Below are 20,488 nucleotides of genomic sequence, written 5' to 3'. Positions count from 1 at the left end.
GGCGTCGGCGGCGGCGCGCTCTGTTTCTCTTTGGGCACCGGCAGCGGCGCGCTGGGCGTCGGCCCGGTCTCTTGCCATATTCTCTTCCATCTGGAAGCGTCTCATCTCCAGACTTGTGCGCTGTTCTTCGCTCCGTTGCTGTGCTTGGAGGTGTTCGCGCTCGCTGGTCGCCTGTGCTTGGAGACGTTCGCGCTCGCTAAGCGTCTGTGCTTGGAGCCGATCGCGTTCGGTAGAGGCTGTCAGGCTGACGAGGAACGCCTGTTGTAGTATCCTCTCCGCTTCGCTGGGGGAAGGCGGTAGTGGAGGTGAGCCGCTCCTGCGTGAACCGCTCCTGGGGGTACTCGTTGGGGAGTCCTGGAGCTCTAGTTCCTCGGCGCTCTCCTCTTCTTCTTCCGTGCAGAGTTCCCTCTCTGTAGGGCTGTCTTCCTCCCGGGGCGTGTCGGGGACTACTTCTTTAGTAGTGGCGGGGGGTAAAGGCATGTCAATTCCCTCCTGGTCCCCACCGTGGGCTTGGTCAGTTACATTAGGACCTACTAGGGCCTCTGTGGTCGGGGAAACCTGGTCGTTAAGGTCAGACATAATTTTACTTTCTACTTTTACCACGTTTACCGTTTGTCGAAGGCTAGGTAGTTGACTGACAGTGTAAGCCTCTAAGTACTGAGGTGTCTGTCGTCTGCGCCGCGGGCGTTCTAGGTTAGGAGGATCGTTTCGTGGAGTGTTCATCATAGGCCATTTCGATATTAATAACACTATATTAATATTACACTAGTTACCATCCGGCTCGAAGGACCAATTGTAGCTGAGGGGTACAATTCCCTGACTGTATTGTTAGATATGATATTTAATACCACTACCTCATGTACTTTAACTTCTGGCCACCCAGTACAAGATATAAGTATGGTGAACACTTTCCCACCTGATGAAACGAACCAACACAAATGTACCAAATCGAATATTTAATACAGCAAAAGGTGTATACAACATTCACTTAATTACATTTATGATTTGAAATATTGAATATGCACTTTTATGGCAAATGAGTATTCGTAGGTAAATCAACATTGAATGTCCAATCTCTGGTTGCGCAGGGAGTAAGTATACAACCTGGAATATTTAGGAAACGATAGCGATGGTACTTAAATGATTATAGCTGGATACACTAAGGGGGGGGGGGGGGTCCCGCTGGTTGTAAGACAGTAGGAGGGGGGGGGTTAGAGAAGCCGCTGGCGGTATCCCATCTGGCCGACGGTGTCTTGGGAGAATCCAAAGTCTTGGACACAGTGCCCACAGAACCTCGGGCCACAGACGAATACAGCTGGACCCTCTGTGGAACGGTATCTGCCGGTCCACAACGGAGAGACGTGGTGCGACCTCACGTGTAGAGCGCCGCCTCACCTGGAGTCCTCTCCGGGGGGTAATTCCAACACTCGACAGTGTTGGCCTTTATCCATGGAATAATCAAAGCACACAAAGCATAATCCAAGAGCCGTGGAAGGCTCGCCGTCGTCGGGTAGAGTAATCCAATATACAGGTCCAGTCGCTCTTGACCCGGAGCTCCTCGGATGCAATCACCACTAGGGGTCTGACCAGCCTGGATAAGCGTCCAGATAACGTCAGGAAAGATGGGGGTACTGATAACTGTAGAACTCGAACCGAACGATGCACCATACATAAATAGACTATTATTAGCTTAATAGAATACGTCCAACTCGACGGTATGGTGCCAAACTATGACCATTCAACTATTAATCTACACGATATCTCAATGCCTATTCTGGGCCAAGTAGGCCCTACTACACCGCACGTGCGTCGTGGGGAGGCTTTTGCGTCTGTCACTCTGTTGGAGGGTAAAGAACTGGACTAAAAGAAAGTTCTACTTTACGAGCGCCATATATATATGCGCTATGAACAAATAGTACCATTCGTATTTCGCCCGGCATATTACTGCGCGGAACCGGGGGTTGCCTCGACATGTTAGGCGGCACGATTGAACTTGGACCTAGGGGTATGGCAACCTGGCGCCAGGTTCTCGTCCAATGGTAGAATGAAACTATTATGGGCTGTTTAGTAGAAACGGGGATATTCAATGCATATTGTACAAGGAATATACAGGGGATATCAAACGATATACAAATACAATTAAATATATATATATAAATAAATATACATATTCGGTTTAATCTGATCCTTCACAACAATGTCAATAACAACAATGCCTCTCCATGGCCCTATCTGGAAACATTTATGAGTTTGACTGAAAAAACGACTAAAACATAATGTGTTTAGGTGTTTTCTTGTGTCAGCCAAAAACGAAGCTGCTCTCAACTTCCCACACGACCAGCACTAACTTGAGAACATAATTATTCAGGTGAGCTGATGAAAAGTTGATGAAATGTTTACATAAACATTGTCAACTGTTCCCAAACAGCACACAAGTCAGTGCACTTTTTGTCAACAGCTTTAACTAACAGATAGCTGCTATCATGTTTCACTGTAGGCAGAAAATTAACAATATTATGGGGGTGGAGAAAAGAAAAAACAAACTAACATAAATACACAAGAGGGAAAAGATCACCTAGAGCAGTGGTTCTCAACATGTGGGTCGGTCAGGGTCCCCACATGATTTTGGGGCCATGGAATGTTTTGTGAGTTACATATTTAAATACATTTGGTCATTTAGCTGACGCTTTCATTCAAATCAACTTACAAATTAGTCAGCAGGAGTGGTACATATCTAGCAGCCAAGGATAAGTAGTATTGTTTGTCTAGCAGTGTCGAGCTTGAGTGTTATACTCTGAGTACATACTGTAGTAGTATAGACATATTAGCATAGTTGGTGGTAGTATAGACATGGTAGCATAATAGTAAAATGCAGTAAGACAGTTATTATTAGTTAAAATTCAGATATTGAAGAAGTGTGTTTTTGGTTGATAAAGTGGGCAGTTTATCCTGTGCTGAAAAGTCTCCATTCCAATAGAGAGAGTATATATTTTGGTGTTTATTTGATTATTGTTTCACTGCCTTTTATTTATTACGTTTCCACAGTTCTTTCCTCTAACATTTTGTACATAATACAAGTTCATGTTAAAAGGATGACACAAAAAGCCAGACCGAGGGCTTCTTTCAGTTTTCTAATAAACAATCAAACTGAACTTTTTTTGCCTGCCTATTTGTTTGGTGGAAACTTGATCATAAAGTAAGAAAAAAAAAGAAAAAAAAGTAGTGCCGATGTAGTTAGCTATTTTTGCCATGTTCTTGTAGTGTAGCTTGATACATTTATCTGTGTAGTGTAGCTTACATTTTCCAAGTAGCTTGCCCATCACTGGTATATACTACATACTACTAGGTCTGATCTTTTGCAGTTCCTTCTAATTTGTGTAACGATAGATTCCACGTTGCGCTGTGTGTGAGTGAGAGAGAGAGAAAGAGAGAGATAGAGGGGGATACTATTAATTTCGCCGCAGGGGGGCATAATCACCCGGGACAATATAATGGTAACTTGTTTCAAATGACAAGATATACCTCTGCGTGGGAGCATGCACAAATATATTACAGTGATAATATGCTGCCTGCTACCAAGTCTGAGAGAGAGAGAAAGAAAGCGAGAGAGAGAGCGAGAGAGAGAGAGAGAGAGAGAGAGCGAGAGAGAGCGAGCGAGAGAGCAAGAGAGAGAGAGAGAGAGAGAGAGAGAGAGAGAGAGAGAGAGAGAGAGAGAGAGAGAGAGAGAGAGAGAGAGAGAGATTTGGGCGTGCATGTTTGTGTAGGCGCTGTTGGAAATGTGGCTGCATTGACTGTGATCATATATTGATTGATGGCAATGGTGATAGTTGTACTGTACCTACTTAAATATTCGTACCTTGTGGTTTCGCCGAAGCTCTGGCGTGCACAGTAGGCTACTCAGTGTGTGGTTTCGCCAATGCGTGCACGCGTGTGTTTGTGTGTGTGTGTGACATTGTGATACCTCGGTACATGTTTGCAAAATGTTTGGTATAGCGCCCCCCCCCTGGAGAATAATTCACCAGCCGCCACTGCTGTGGGGGGTGCTTAACACATTGGGCGCCGGGGGTTGTGCCCATCATTGTACCCAGTCTGCCACCGTTGAAAGCCTATGGAGATGTTTACCTTATTTGCAGGGCTATAACTTTTAAAATTGTATTGCTATATTGACATTACTATGGCCCATTCAACATCGATTATCTATCGTTCAGGATGTGGGAACGTTATATTTTTTCATTCATACATTGTTGTGTTAATACCGTCTAGAATATAAGTATGTTTTTAAGGTTTTCTGCTGTAATTCCAAAAACGAGAGTTATAGGCCCTGACGCATATGATAGATTATCGATTGGCGTTTATTTCCTATACACGCTATATTAAAAAATTCTTCATCATGCGTAAAGGAAAGGGGGGGGGGGGGTCGTTTATAATTCCTTGATCATCAGTAACGGCTTTATTTAGTATGGGTTGATACATTGATCAGATGGTTTGCAGTGAAATGAATAAACAATCGGGCTGAAAATAACGTTAGTGTCCTCTTACCGTTCGCCGATTATTTATTTATTATTTGACGCCGATCTCCTAGATCCATTTCCGGTTTGTATGGCGCAATAAACGCAGAAATCATATCGATTATTGCGTTTCGAAAGCGATCCAAATGCACTATAGTGTTTGTCTGGATCCACGTAACACGATATGACTGCCGGAGGGATTTCCTGGACGCACCGATCACCACTTCCGGTTTTGGCGAGAGTGTAACTCGCCCGACCATCCACCAGGCGGCGGTATTGAGGCGTTCCAATCTCATACAGGGTGCCGCTGCAGTCCGGAGGGAGGCTGGATGAATTATGAATACCATGGCGAAATTTTTTTATATTGATCCCAAAAACTATTTACACCGTTGTTGGCGTTCAACGCATGGCGGGCAAAAATGGCGTAAGTCGTTTTTGGCGACCAATGTGTTAATGTCTGAAAGAGTCAACTGAAGGCTTCTTGTCCTCTGCAAAAGCATGCAATTGGTACACTGATGGATCAGAGCATGTGAGCGGTGCGGTGGATTTTGAAGTGAGCGTGGAGTGGGTTTTAAAATGGGTCAGAGCGACTCCGGAGCGAGAGCTCTCCTCCGCTCCGAGCCACTCCCAGCCGCTCAGTGCACACGATCACACAGTGCTGATGTAATATACATGTAGTACAATGCCAGAGCAATAGGTGGCGATGTACAAATATGAAGGTAATTTTTAACCAATCAGAAGGGTGAACCATCACTACACATCCTGCTAAGTCAAAGTCGAATCCGCCATCTTTAAATCACCTCGGGACCTGGGTGAACACAACATTTATTTTCAGTGAGAAACAAACAAAGTGCAATAAAAAAAGGATACATTCACTGTGTTCTGCCTCATTTATTGATGAAACGAAACCAACATCAACACAATGTACCACCAAGAGCGGAGAGTTTAGTATCTCAAAAAGCGCTGTTGTTAGCTTACATGCTAACGTGAATGGGATCGGCCATAGCATTGCGGCTAGGCTAGCTATCTTAGCATAGTAGCTAGTTGAATGGATAAACATTATTTAACATTCCAGAATGGGTACAATACAATATGGCTCAATACAAACAATTGTTAAGGGGCCCAGGGGGTGCAGAGTCATCAACACAATGTACCACCAAGAGCAGAGTTTAGTCTCAAAAAGAGCGCTGTTGTTAGCTTACATGCTAACGTGAATGGGATCTGCCATAGCATTGCGGCTAGGCTAGCTATCTTAGCATAGTAGCTAGTTGAATGGATAAACGTTATTTAACATTGCAGAATGGGTACAATACAATACGGCTCAATACAAACAATTGTTAAGGGGCCCAGACTGTTGTAGTTTGGTCAAATCAAGCTAATTTACATCATGCTCCAAAAGAATAAATGTTTTCTGCTGAGCGAACTGTGGAGCGGGGAGCGCTTCTGCGCAAATGAAGCTGAACGGTGAGCGAGCAGAGGGCGACTTGGGGGGGCAGGCCAACATGAGCGAATGAGAGCGGAACGTGCCGTCTAGAGCGAAGAGCGGATTTCTCTGTGCTCTGTGATGGATAGATCTTGATATTTGTCTAGTGTGTTCATTAGACGAGTGAAATCCTCTTTCAGTGCCTCTGTGCCCATTTCTTAGGCAGTTAGCCTCTCTGGTATGTGTAGCTGGCTTCAGGCCTACTCTCGACAGACCCCCACTGCCACTACTCTGCGTTGTCGGTTGTGTGTGATGAATGAGACAGGGAGACGTGTGATCTTCTTTTAGCCGAAACTGTGACGTATTTATTACCTGTCAGGTAACAAAACAAAGCCAATGCATCAACATTGACAACGAGATGATGCCAGCAGCTCACAAAACTCTTCCTCCATTACAGATACACTCAAGTTAGAATTAGACATTAGACATTAGAATAAAACAATTAGAAAATAAACAATTCAAAACACAATTTACCAAAACATAGGAGCTACAACCATACCTGTCAGGTAACAAAACAAAGACAATGCATCAGCATTGACCACAAGATGACGCCAGCAGCTCACAAAACTGCAGTGGGAAAAACACCAGTTAAAATCTGCCGGCACGAGCCATGTACAACCCCTCCCCCCCAAATGCTATAGCTAGCCAGAAGTGCTCACAGAAAAGTCTGCTAAAACGGTTAAATCTCTTTTAAACAAATGCACAACTGCACATCATTAACATAGAATTAATGTACAAACCCGGTTCATTATTTGGAAACTTATTTACAACATTAGATCATTATACAATCTCTTAGACCAGAAATATATATCCAGGTAACACGGACAGCTGCTTACCTCTTCCTCCATTACAGATACACTGAGGTAAGAGCAGAGCGTGGAGCCAGATACGTCACTTCGGGAGGAAGTGACGATTTAAAAATAAAAGTATTTGAGAATACAAAAATGACAATAAATAATAACAAAGCAATAAAATAAAACGTGAGGGATTATTTGTGGAATGCATAACGTATATATACCTGCTACATTTGCGGCCTCTTTGCTTTTGGAAAGAATGATACAAATTATAATTTTTTATATATATTTTTGCATTCGACTAAGAGGTTGGCAGTCGACTACGGCTCCTTTTGATCGATTAGTCGACTATTCTACTAATCGGGGTGAGCCCTAGTATCCAGTATGAAGAACAGCATGACTTCTGAGAAAGAGATCTACTGATCAACACCATCGTTGAAGCAGGGATTAGAGCAAGGGGTCCAACATTCTGAACCTTCGTGTAATCTTAGTCAACCATCTGCCTGACAATAATGAATCATTTCTGATGGTGAAGAGGTCACTTAACACGTGACTTGATCTCAGCCCACAGCCAGGCTGTACTTCTGTCAGGGATAGCCTCGTAGATCATGGTGTGACTGGGCAGATAGATGTTAACACCAACCAGCCATGGATAGGCTTGTGGTTTAAGATAAGATAAGATATTCCTTTATTGATACCCTTGGGGAAATATGGGCATCATGGCAGTATGGGGGAGGGGAGGTAGAGGTATGGGCAGGGTAATAGAAGAAAGACATAAATAAAAGGAATACAATTAAATCTGAATATAAAAATATAAGAAAAATAAACAGTGTTAAACAATATTATAATTAACTCTGAATATACAATATAAGACAAATTAACAGGTGCAGGTGAGGGCCTGTATGCCTATCTGTCATACTATACATTACAATAAATACATATAGGCAATAAAGACATTTAAATATATTTACTATGAGTAAAAGTAAACGGTATACATTCCTAATAGTTATTGAGTTCTCCAGCTGTTGTCTTGGGTCTTACCTGTGTATCTGTGTCTGTGTGTGTGTGTGTGTGTGTGTGTGTGTGTGTGTGTGTGTGGGTGTGTGTGTGTGTGTGTGTGTGTGTGTGTGTGTGTGTGTGTGTGTGTGTGTGTGTGTGTGTGTGTGTGTGTGTGTGTGTGTGTGTGTGTGTGTGTGTGTGGGTGTGTGTGTGTGTGTGTGTGTGTGTGTGTGTGTGTGTGTGTGTGCGCTCGCGCATGCAGGTATGATCACAGCAGTAGGACTGTCCAACCTGCAGAGTGTGGATCTCAACTCCTCCAGGAACCTGTTTGTTCTTGGCTTCTCCATGTTCTTCGGCCTCATGCTGCCAAGCTACCTGGACACACATCCTGGAAGCATCCAGACTGGTAACACACACACACACACACACACACACACACACACACACACACACACACACACACACACACACACACACACACACACCTACACACACACACACACACACACCTACACACACACACACACACACACACACACACACACACACACACACACACACACACACACACACACACACACACACACACACACACACACACACACACACACACACACAGACACACAGACATACACATGTGTGTAGAAGCATTAATGTGTGTGTCTATTTGTGTGTTTTAATGTGTGTAGTTGTGTTAATGTGTGTAGCTGTGTTAATGTGTATTTGTGCGTGTTAATGTGTTGTGTAGTTGTGTTAACATTTGTGTGTATGTGTGCTAATGTGTCTGTAGGTGTGCTAATGTGTGTGTGTGGTTGTGTTAATGTGTGTGTTGTGTTAAATCTGTGTGTAGGTGTGTTCATGTGTATGTTAATGCATGTGTAGTTTTGTAAATCTGTGTTAATGTTTGTTAATGTGTAGTTGTGTTAACATTTGTGTGGGGGTGTAAAGTACTTGAGTAATTGTACTTCGTTACAATACTTAAGTACTTTTTGGGGGATTTGTACTTTACTCGAGTATTATTAGGTTTGTATACTTTGTACTTTTACTCCATTACATTTCATAGAAAAAAACATACTTTTTACTCCTTATATTTAAAATGCAGACCTACAAAGTACAAAGTACAAATCTTGCAGGTCCAACCATTTTAATTAGTATATTTGAATTGTTTATCTCGCCAAACTAACGATAACGTTATTAATCCTGCGACCGCAGGTAAGCAGCCAATCAAATCCCCATCAATGTAAAATTAACCTGCCCATACCCATGCTGATTGGTCCTTGAGCAAGACTAGAAAGCGGGGATCTTTGATTAAACTCCTGTTATCAGAAGAATAGACAGTCAGAGTGACAAGCCACAATGAGTGATGAAGAGGACGAAACGGTCAGTGACAGCGTGGACGGACAAGACGAGCATCCATGGCCCTATCTACATAAAAAATACATAGTTCAAGGACTCCAACCTTATAGTGTTGTTGAGTTGCCATCATTCAAAAACCTGATAAATGGTTTGCGACCAAGCACTAACGTCATTACGAGGCCCACTGGCCGCTTGAAGATCAGCAAAGCTGCTCAAACCATGAAAGAGAAAGTCGCTGCTGCTATGAGTGAAGTTGAATGGATCGCGACAACAACAGATTGCTGGACAGCCCTACGAAGAAGTTTCATTGGGGTAACCGCTCCCTGGATCGACACTGAAAGCTTTGAAAGGCGTTCTGTTGCACTTGCCTGCAGAAGACTGAAGGGCTCCCATACTTTCAATGTTTTGGCCAGTGCCGTAAACGACATTCACTTGGAGTACAAAATCCGCATTATGCTGTGGTTAATATTGTGATATTATTCAGTGTACTCCAGTATTCTGTCTTTAATATTGTGATATTATTCAGGGTACTCCAGTATTCTGTCTTTAATATTGTGATATTATTCAGGCTACTCCAGTATTCTGTCTTTAATATTGTGATATTATTCAGGGTACTCCAGTATTCTGTCTTTAATATTATTCAGGGTACTCCAGTATTCTGTCTTTAATATTGTGATATTATTCAGGGTACTCCAGTATTCTGTCTTTAATATTGTGATATTATTCAGTGTACTCCAGTATTCTGTCTTTAATATTGTGATGTTATTCAGGGTACTCCAGTATTCTGTCTTTAATATTGTGATATTATTCAGGGTACTCCAGTATTCTGTCTTTAATATTGTGATATTATTCAGGGTACTCCAGTATTCTGTCTTTAATATTATTCAGGGTACTCCAGTATTCTGTCTTTAATATTGTGATATTATTCAGTGTACTCCAGTATTCTGTCTTTAATATTGTGATGTTATTCAGGGTACTCCAGTATTCTGTCTTTAATATTGTGATATTATTCAGGGTACTCCAGTATTCTGTCTTTAATATTGTGATATTATTCAGGGTACTCCAGTATTCTGTCTTTAATATTATTCAGGGTACTCCAGTATTCTGTCTTTAATATTGTGATATTATTCAGGCCAGTATTCTGTCTTTAATATTGTGATATTATTCAGTGTACTCCAGTATTCTGTCTTTAATATTGTGATATTATTCAGGGTACTCCAGTATTCTGCCTTTAATATTGTGATATTATTCAGGATAATCCAGTATGATGTGGTTAATTAGAACAAGAAGGAGGGCTGCAGCGTCTTTGTGGTGTGAATCCTGTGTCTTTTTGAAGGTGCTCTTGGATGAGGGAAGTCAGTTGAATAAAAATAAGGAAGTTCCAGGCACTCTTCTTGTATATAAAAAAGGCTTTAATAAATAGCTTAGTTCATATTAGAACCATTAAAAAAACACCAACATGTTTCGGCCTCTCTATCGGCCTTCTTCAGGGCATACAGACATACAAATGAGTAAACAATTTGTATGTCTGTATGCCCTGAAGAAGGCAGATAGAGAGGCTGAAATATGATGTGGTTAATATTGTGATATTATTCAGGATACACCATTCTGTTTTTAATATTGTCATATTATTCAGGATACTACAGTATTCGGTCTTTAATATTGTGATCAGTGGAGGCTGCTGACCAAATTTTTAGGTGAAGCACAAATTATTATATTATATATTAAATTATATTTTTTAAACATCCCCAACGCTGCAACACCCCCATTCCTCCCAGGTGTCAGGCTCCTCATTCGCTTCCATTTATTTTGGGGACCATGTTTAAATATCATACTTCTGAAGTATAAACAAACTATACTGCTGTGACGATTTCAATAAAACAGACCATTCTGAGTCAATGGTATGCAAAACTGTACATTGGAATATCTACCACCTTCCTCTGCACGAGGCCACAGATGGGTTTTATGTAACACAAGGACAATGAATGACTGAATGAATGAATGAATGAATGAATGAATGAATGAACGAATGAATGAAAACTTTATTTAACAGATTGCAGAATGGGTACAATACACACAATTGTTAAGGGGATGCAGACCAGAGAAAGACTTTCGTCTTGTTTACATCAGGGTCCCCCATTTTCAATTCATCATAACATGACATACAGTACTGCTACATCTATATATGACATACAGAGATATAGACAGTACTGCTACATCCAGACATTTATGACATACCATATCTACAAATATACATTACTGTTTAAGAGTACAACGCCTGTCATATAGACCTATAGCGTTGGAAACTCTGATTAAGGAGAGGGAGAGGAGAGGAGAGGAGAGGAGAGAGGAAGAGTGTTACAGTAACGTTACACAAACTGACAAAGCCAAGACACTTACCCATAAAGACGGTATCTCGATCGATCTTTCAATCAATCAATCAATCAATCTCATCTTTCGTTGAATAGTGCAGCTTCTCCATCTGACGAGTCCGAGTTGAGCCGCGTGCATTAATCCCATAGAAAATGTAAACAATAGCCATGTGAATCGCGAACCAGCTTGTTGTATCAAATTGATGTTTGGCTTTTGTCTCCCGAGTGAAGTTAGAACTACACTACTGTTACGGACACGTATTGTTCTCTAAACAATTCGGCTGGCTAACGTTAGCTCACGTTAGCGTCCAGGCTAAGTAGGCTTTCGTTTTATAAACACTACAACTTACTTTTTTCTGACATGCATAAGTCCACTTCATCGTGTTGCTCAGTTGCTGGTTTATACTTCGGTCCTAATGTTGGCGCAAAGTTTAATTTAGCCTGCCCTACTGTGTTGTTACAGCTGTACAGCTTACTAAACTAAAGCGAGCTCTTTCAATGCTGCCTATACCTACACAGTCAAAACAGTCCAGCTGCAGTTCCGTAGGTTAGGTTTAGCTGGGGCCAATCTCAAGTTTCTCAAGTTTCTTTATTAGTTGTCATACAGAAGTACAGAATACTTTTATACAAAATGCTTCTTTCTGTTACATTTTGTATAAAAGTATTCTGTACTTCTGTATGACAAACTTGAGAAACTTGAGATTGGCACCAGCTAAACCTAACCTACGGAACTGCAGCTGGACCCGTTTTGACTGTGCAATGCAGCAACTCTGATTGGATTTGGAGGTTGTCAATCATTCAACCTCCGTGTATTGGATTGCAAGGCTGTCAATCATTCAATCCCCCATTCAATGGCAAGAGTTTAAATGCACAGACCGTGCTTAGATGATGTTAATAGCCTATTTTGATTGGCTATTATTTATTATTTATTTAATCCTGGGTCAACCTGTGCAGCCACCTGCACGAATATTTACTGCAGTCATTACTGCAGTGCAGGCCTGCTCAGAGCTGTACATTTTGGCCATTTTTGAAGAAAAAAAAATCACTGGCATTTTTTTACAGAGGAAAACACTTCTAAAATAATAATAATAATAATAATAATAATTAAAAAAAAAAATATATATATATATATATGTAAATTAATAATAATTATTAATTATGAGTGAGTTTGTGTTTCACGTGTTGTCATAGAGAAACCTCCACTGATTGTGATATTATTCATGCTGTCATGTGAATGCCGTCCATGTTAGTTTACCTTCAATGGAGAAGTGCATAATTTTAATGCAAAAAAGTGTCCTCTGTTCTTGCATTTCAGCATTGTCTATCGCAGAACACATTCCATTGTGGGCCGAGTGTATGCTTGGTTTCATTCCAGCCTTGCCTAAACACCAGCTGATGATTTCACTAATTGGCTCACCTCTTCAACTAACTCACCTGGTGCAATGTGTAGTTAAAATGAAAACTTGGCCCACGATGGAATGAGTTTGAGACCCCTGGGCCCTCATTTATCAACGTTGCGTACGCACAGATATGTGCATAACCCGTGCGTACGATCGTTTCTAAGCAAAGTGTGGGACTTATCAATTTGAACGTGTGCTTGACTTTGTGCGTATATCTACGCACAGCTCCGGCCGTGCGTACCTGGCGCCCGGTGGTAGAATATGAATATTGCAGTCTGCAACGCGGAAATAAGCTTCCGTGCATTAGTTTCAACACTGGCGTGTTCAACTTCTGTATGACCCGTAATTCATTATAGTTCATTGTAAAATAGCGACAGTAGTGTAATTATAACGGGCTCACGCCCGAACAAGAGGTTGACCTGCTTGTTTGGCACGGGGGGGCAGACGCAGAACACCCACCTCCAAACGCGATTAAATATTGTTTCAAATAAAAAGCTAAATACTATTATTTTGTGTGTCATGTTTCCAAATAAGATTGGCCACAACGAAATGCTTTCTACTTCAATTTGTTGGTTAGAATAGATTACCTCCGTTGAAACTTCACTGAGACTAAAAGACAGTATTTTTTTTTGTGAGCTCCGCGCACAGACGTGATAATAATAATAATAACAATAATAATAATAATAGCTTCATTTTATATAGCGCCTTTCAAGAGACCCACGGTTGCTTTACATAGATAGGAGGGGGGGGAATAACAAAGTAACAAACATAGTGGACTGACACAACATATAAATATGATGATGGGATTCAAGTTCGCGTTTTTATTGATCACATAGGCAGGCTATACATAGGCTACATGGCACGGTCCATCGTGATATTGGAGATGGATCGAGCAATAGACTGTTACTGTAGCTGTCAAAGCTCCATCACAAATGCAGTTATGTGAATAGAAAGGGATTCCACTCAGTGATGCGCATTTGCCTGATACATATCGTTGCTGCATGCCGGGAGGAAAGGCATGCTGCATGTTTTCAATTCATTACTGTCATACAAATAATGAACCAACTACATACTGTAACTTTTCAGTGCACGTTCTTATTTACATTGCTCCCGCAGACCCGCACACAGACATGATGGAATTCAAGTTCAAGTTTGTATTGATCACAAATAGGCAGGCTACACATGACGTATAGGCTACATGTATCATACATGGCAGTGAGATTCATTGTTCTTGTATATGCTCTCGTATTATTGTTTATATAGGCTACCCAATACCGACATCAAAATAGATTGTATGCCTCTACAAATCATATGCAGCAGGTAGAAAATGTACGGAAAATCTGTCGCGATTTGGAATAAAATTGAGGAGAACTTTAATCCCTGGGTATTAATCGAACGAAACGGAAAAAGGCAGTCATATTCCAGCACGGTCTTTATTAGTTAATATGGTCTTTAAGTTAGGGCGGTCAGGTGGCGTAGCGGAGATTGCGTTCGTCACCAACGCCGGAGATGCTGGATTCGCCTGTTCGAATCCAGCTCCCGGCGTTGTCACCAGCTTGGCTGGCCGTTCACACTAATACAATTGGCAGTATTAGAGGGTGGGAAAGCTGGAGGGGTGGGTCCGGGTCGTTGTAAACAGCGACTCCTACAGTTCGGTCGGGGCGCCTGCTCAGCGCGGATAGGATCTAAGGGGGTAGTGTGATCCTTCCACACGTTACACCCTCTCAGTGAGAGTCCACGCTGCCAGGTGAAAAGAAACGGTTGATTGGCTAGACGTGTGTCGGAGGAAGCACGTGATAGCCTCCACTCTCCCAGACCGACTGTGGGGGGTAAGTGTGCAGCGACCAGGAAGGGGATTGGGAATTGGCATAACGACTAACATTGGGATGGGAGAAAAACGGAGGAAAAAGAAGGGGGGAAAAGATAAAAAAAATAAAAATAAAAATATGGTCTTTAAGATAGATATCATATCCGACATCACCATGTACATGTCTGTCAGCCTGTCACGTATTTCTCCCATAACACGCTTCGCTCGGCTTAGTCAATTTTTCCACATTTCATGAGGGTGTTTCATGACCGTATATGGTTAATTACGGGCGGTGCTATATGCAAATACTTAAAATCGTGCACAAGCGTGGAGCGTAGAACTTGATGGTATTTATCAACACGGAGGAGCGTAGGACCTGTGTACGCACGGTTGATAAATCCCAATATGTCTGTGCATACACACATTCTAAATTCTGTGCTTAAGTACAAAAATAGAACACTTTCTAAGAATTGTTGATAAATGAGGGTCCATCCCTTTCAAAAAAAATTACTTTTACTTTTTAGTACTTAAGTACATTTAAAAGTAGGACTTTTACTTAAGTGTGTTTTTAGCCAGATACGTTGACTTTTACTTGAGTCAGATTTTGAGACAGTACCCATACTTTCACTTAAGTATAATGTCTGGGTACTTTTTACACCCCTTATGTGTGTAGGTGTGTTAAAGTGTGTGTTGTTGTGTTACATTTGTATGTAGGTGTGTTCATGTGTATGTAAATGTGTGTGTAGTTGTGTAAACATGTGGTAATGTGTGTTAATACAAGCGGGCAGAAAAGTGGCATTTTTTTTACTTGAACTTGAGGACTGCCTACTTTTTTTGCAAACCAAAATACTATACTTTATACTTATAGCACATGCATGAACCTGGTCTTTTTTGAGAGATAACATTCTGACGTGTCTGATACAATAAAGAGAATTCACTTTTAGTGTTTATGAAATAGAGTAAAATAGGTCTGAACTTGAGTTGTAGAAAAACTTGTTACTCACGTTTTTCTGTAGTAGTTGCAATATCCAAAAGTATATATACAAAAAAATTGGTATGGCTGGAAAAACACCCTGGGGCCATAGCCTTAAGTCTTATGTAGTACATAAGTCCAAATTTCATAAAAGTCTGTTCAGAAGTCGGGAGTCAGGGGTGGTATTCGAAAAAATAAATACTCTGCCGTGTACTTTGGCGCACGCCTCACATATCGGCATGTAACTAATATTTACTTTGATATATATATTGTATTAAAAAATATGCACACCCGAGCCGCTAGAGGTCGGCAAAGTGGCGCGTCCCGCTGGTGGGCAAATCGTCCTCAAGAGGGCCGTTGCGTGTTAAGATGTGTGTTAGTGTGTTAATGTGTGTGTTGTTGTGTTACATTTGTATGTAGGTGTGTTAATGTGTATGTTAATGTTTGTGTAGTTGTGTAAATATGTGGTAACGTTTGTTAATGTTTGTTATTGTGTGTGGTAATATGTGTAATTGTGTTAATGTTTGTTCTGTTTCATTATGGCTTTCGCTCAGCATCATCTGCACTGTACTTCACTTCGTGCACGAGCACTGAATAAAAAATTCCACCATGTACCTTTACATCCCAACATTCGTCTGGCCACACCCCCATCCGCTTACCTTCATAAGCAGGTGTGTGGTCACCTACTCGCCTCCTTCTTCACTTTCACCACAAGGAAGTGCCTTCGGTAGATCCCACACTTGACGAGGTTGTTAGCTGAAGAAAGTTGAGACGTGTTTACATTGTTGCTTGTTTTGTTCTTCTCTCATATATTCGACAGAAAAAAACTAAGTCATAATGTCTACTTCGGAGGGTCGCGCTCGCAACGCTACTCTTCACCAGCGGTTCTCCATTGCCGCCTCCGTTGTGCGTCTTGGAGCGGGGCTGAGACCTCTCTCGTGGTCGGCAGCCACGCCCGGTAGGCGTCCGATGGGTAGTTTGCCTCTCCAAGGAGCTGGTGCACCAGTGCCGTCTCCTGTGCGATGGCCTGGTTCCGGCTCTGGTTCCTCTGCTTCCGGGGAATCGTCCGCTGTTGGGCGGCCGGTTCCCTTGGTTGCGGGGGATTTGAGACGCAAACTTTTTGCGTCGGCTCGCTTCCGTCGCAAGATGGTGGCTTGCAGACGCGAACGGCCTGGTTTTGGTGAGTTGCTGGAGCCAGGTGAGGATGCGTCGGTCTGAAGGCCCGGTGGAGACATGTCTCCCGCCCGTCCAGGTAACACTGGAGGGGGGTGAGATGTCTCCTTGGGGCGCCTCGTTCGAAGATGTTGGGGTAGAACCTCTGACTCGTTGGCGGGATGCCCTGCTATCAGCCACATCGGAATGTGGCTCCTTGACCAGTAGCCTGCTGTATGTGAGGGATGCGGGCTCGGAGGAGGAAAGTCTGCAGGGGGAACTGCGTGCTTTGTTTCCCAAGCTCATGGCGGCGGCGGCAGTCGCAAACGGCGTGCCGCTGCCGCAGCCACTGCCTGTTCCTGTCCCTGATGATCTCATAGGTCATCTATGGCAACATCACCCGGTGAGAGGGGTGGACGTTGTCTACCCATTTTTCCCCTCAATGGCGGCCTATGTCCGTCAGGGCCAGGTGGTCTCCCACATCATAGGCCTTACTCTTGCCTACGTGCAAGTCACGCGGGTGGCGGGTTTGGTCGACGGTATGAAGGAGGGTGTGCCACGGCTTGATAGGCCGATGGCGGCGGTCCTTTGTCTGGAGGTGGTGTGGGAGCCGTTACGGAAGCCGGTTCCCCAAGGGAAATCGGCGAGGCATATTGGCATATTGGAGCGACTAGTCATTTATCACCGGAACACAATCTCTAGCTGCCGCGTCTAACATCGCGCAGCTGGCGAGATTCATGTCCGGGATATTGACGGGCGGCACGGAGCTGACTGATGTACAACATGACCAGCTCGCCCAGTCGGCAGGAGCCATCCTGCATCTGACTCAGCCGCAGGCTATAGCCGCTGGGAAAGTGCGCGCCCTGGCAACTCTGATCCAGCGCCACCTTTGACTGGAGCAGGCTCGTGTGCCGGAGAAGAAGATAGTTCCACTTCTGACGGCACCCCTCTCCGATGCTGGACTATTTGGGACGGCCCTGCAATTGATGACCTCGACTTGCAGAGAGATGCAGGAGGAGCGCTCTGTGCTCCAGCCTCATTTCCCCCCTCCCGATGTCGCCAGTGGAGTCAGATGGCTGCCACATCGTCGAGGATCCTCCGCCGTGGCCGCCGCTGCCACCACCGCCACTGCTGGACCTTTGGTGAAGAAGGCCAGGAGGAGAGAGGGCGCCTCCGCTACGACAGCCGGCCCATCTACGCTCGGAGGCGACGGTAGCGATCGTCGAGACCAGCGATCGTTTACCGTCCCTCCGGGGCTCCACGAGTTGGCAAATCCCGAGCGGCTCGTGGCAGGCATCGCTAGGACCCAGTGACTTTTTCCCCCTGTGGTCCCCCCCTGTTTCCCTTCCCGGCCCCGCTATGATTTTGTTCAAAAATAAAGAGTCCCCTCTAAAGGGGGACTGTATTTTTTGTTAACAAACTGTGTGTTTATTCACCAAACATATGATGGGGTTGCAACGTGTGAATCTTCGCTAGTATGGGTTGATAGGAGGGTTAAAAAATAGGGAAACAATGTCCAGGCACGCACTCCAGGTTTTTCCAAATTTATTAATTTTTAAATAAATTTGGAAAAACCTGGAGTGCGTGCCTGGACATTGTTTCCCTATTTTTTATGTATGATATCAGAGGTTACAGCACCCAGTGTCAAGTCTAGTGAGGTGAGCGCGTTCTACTACTTTTTTCACTTGATAGGAGGGTTACATTCATGTTAGAGCTTAAGCAAGGCCTGCAGCCTACACTTGGTTGAAAAAGGGTTTTTTCTGCCTCGACCTGAATCTCCACATAAAGGTAGAGGCTAGTTGTGTGCTCTGTTGCTTACACAGTGATATTGAGCTACAACACTATTGTGTTGGGTTTGCAGTAATGCTCGTATGAAAACGTACCACGGCTCAGCCGTTCTCTCTCTCTCTATCAATGTTTTTTCTGTGTTACAACATGGATGCGGGTGTAGGATTCACACACACACGCGACTTGGTCTTGTTATAAACCCTGTTCACAGATTGTCTGTGGTTAGCGTGCATTGTATTAGCTTGCGCTATTCATTAGCATTGCTACTAAAGGTATCATATGGCTAGTTGTTGTTGTTGTATGCAAGGGTTGGGCTTGTGAGGGGGTACCGGATAAACCCCTCCTTCCCTCTTCTGATTGGTCAGGGGGTTTATTTTCTCTCTTATTAGTTCAGTCAGGGCCAAGCTGTTAGGCGGCTTGGCAGGGAGGGGGGGGGGAAGGGTTTCCCAGACTCTGCACCTATCACAGGCGTTGAGTCTTGGGTTTCCCCCCGTCGTAGCACACGTCACTACGCACGTTGCTATTGGACGATGGCTTCCGTGAGTTAGACCCGTATGTAAGGTCTGTTATTGTCAAGTGTCGGGATAGAGCATAGGAATTAAGGTTCCACTACGCTCGATATACGCGTAACTTGAGTCGGTTGGTCACATGACTCAATGTTACCGTGGCTTTTCAATCTATGGCTCATGTGGGAAGTCTCTCTGGGGAGTTCCGTCTATCCTCTGTGGTAGGGATGACGGGATATAAAAATGTAAACAGTTTTTATCCTCGGCTGCGTCAAGTGGGATTCATGTCGGTCGGTGTTTCTTTCTTTTTTAATAAAAGAGTGTGGAGTATATGAAGCACCACACCCTTCTTGTCGTTCTCCCAGGCGCCTTGAGGGATCAATGTGGGGTCTGGTTAGACTGTCCATTGATGTGTTTTGTGTCCCGACGCATACATAGTGCTGGTTTTTCTGATAAGAATCATGCGGGTGGCTAGTACGCCTTGATTACTTGTTATTAAAACAGCGTTTTTATAAAGCAACTGGGATGGGGTTTTTTTCCTCTTCCGAGAGCCTGGGTTTCGACGGATTCTCGTTCATATCTGGGGGATGTTAACGGAATAGATCAGAACATAGGTAGAGGGGTCTCACCGGTTCAAACCGGCCCGTCTGGGTGGCACCCTCTTTTCATGTTTTTAGATCAACACGCATATCTGCCCCTTCTCCTGGAGTAGGCATGTCGGCGTGGTTAGGGCACGGGACTGGTTCTGGTCACGCTGGTTCAGGTCAGTTAACCCGTTGTCCGCCGGGGATGCAGATCTGCTGTTCTGGTACCCTGAGGGACTTGGGCTTTTTTCAGGGGGAAAAATGCCGGGTCGGCCCGGGTGTCACAGGGTTAGGCGTTATGGAGACCCTTTGTTGGGTACTCTTTTGTACCTGGCACTATTGTAAGGGGCTGGTTCTCCTTCTTTCGCTCCTCTCTCACGCATGGCGCAGAGGGGGCTGTTGGGGTGGTCTTCTGGACCCCCTCTGGTAATCCTGTGTGCTTCCCGGGCCGCCGGGCCCGGTCCGAAGTAAAGTTTTGCTGATACCGTAGGCCTGGGATAACCCTTTTTTGGAAACTGAAACACTTGTACTGCGGTATAGCTGGTGTATATCCGCAGGTGTGTTTTGGAGTTTTTTCTTGAGGGGTTATAGGAACAACCACCGTCTATACCGAGAGGGTAGTTGATTCCCTGGTATGTTGGAGCAGGGACAACTCCCGGGTTACCCGGTTGAGTGTGCCCCTGCACGTTCATGACGTCTGCCAATCATGTCAGCCTTCTCTGCCTCGACCCCTCTGGGTGTTTTTTTTTGAATGGAGGCTTTGTCA

The 20,488-nt window shown here is 43.8% G+C and overlaps 1 pseudogene across 1 annotated transcript in view; it reads left to right on the top strand.

Annotated features, from left to right (window-relative positions):
- Nucleotides 1-20,488, top strand: part of LOC311233489 (solute carrier family 23 member 1-like) — a 136,423-nt pseudogene that overhangs the window by 69,325 nt on the left and 46,610 nt on the right. The window contains exon 7 of the transcript XR_014621069.1: nt 8,047-8,190. The product of XR_014621069.1 is annotated as a solute carrier family 23 member 1-like (transcript). The remainder of the gene's footprint in view (nt 1-8,046; nt 8,191-20,488) is intronic.

Source organism: Notolepis coatsorum (genome assembly GCF_963971535.1).
Source record: "Notolepis coatsorum genome assembly, chromosome: 8".
Taxonomy (NCBI): Eukaryota; Metazoa; Chordata; class Actinopteri; order Aulopiformes; family Paralepididae; genus Notolepis; species Notolepis coatsorum.
Note: the sequence above shows the minus strand (reverse complement) of the source record. Positions and strands in the feature narration are given on the sequence as shown.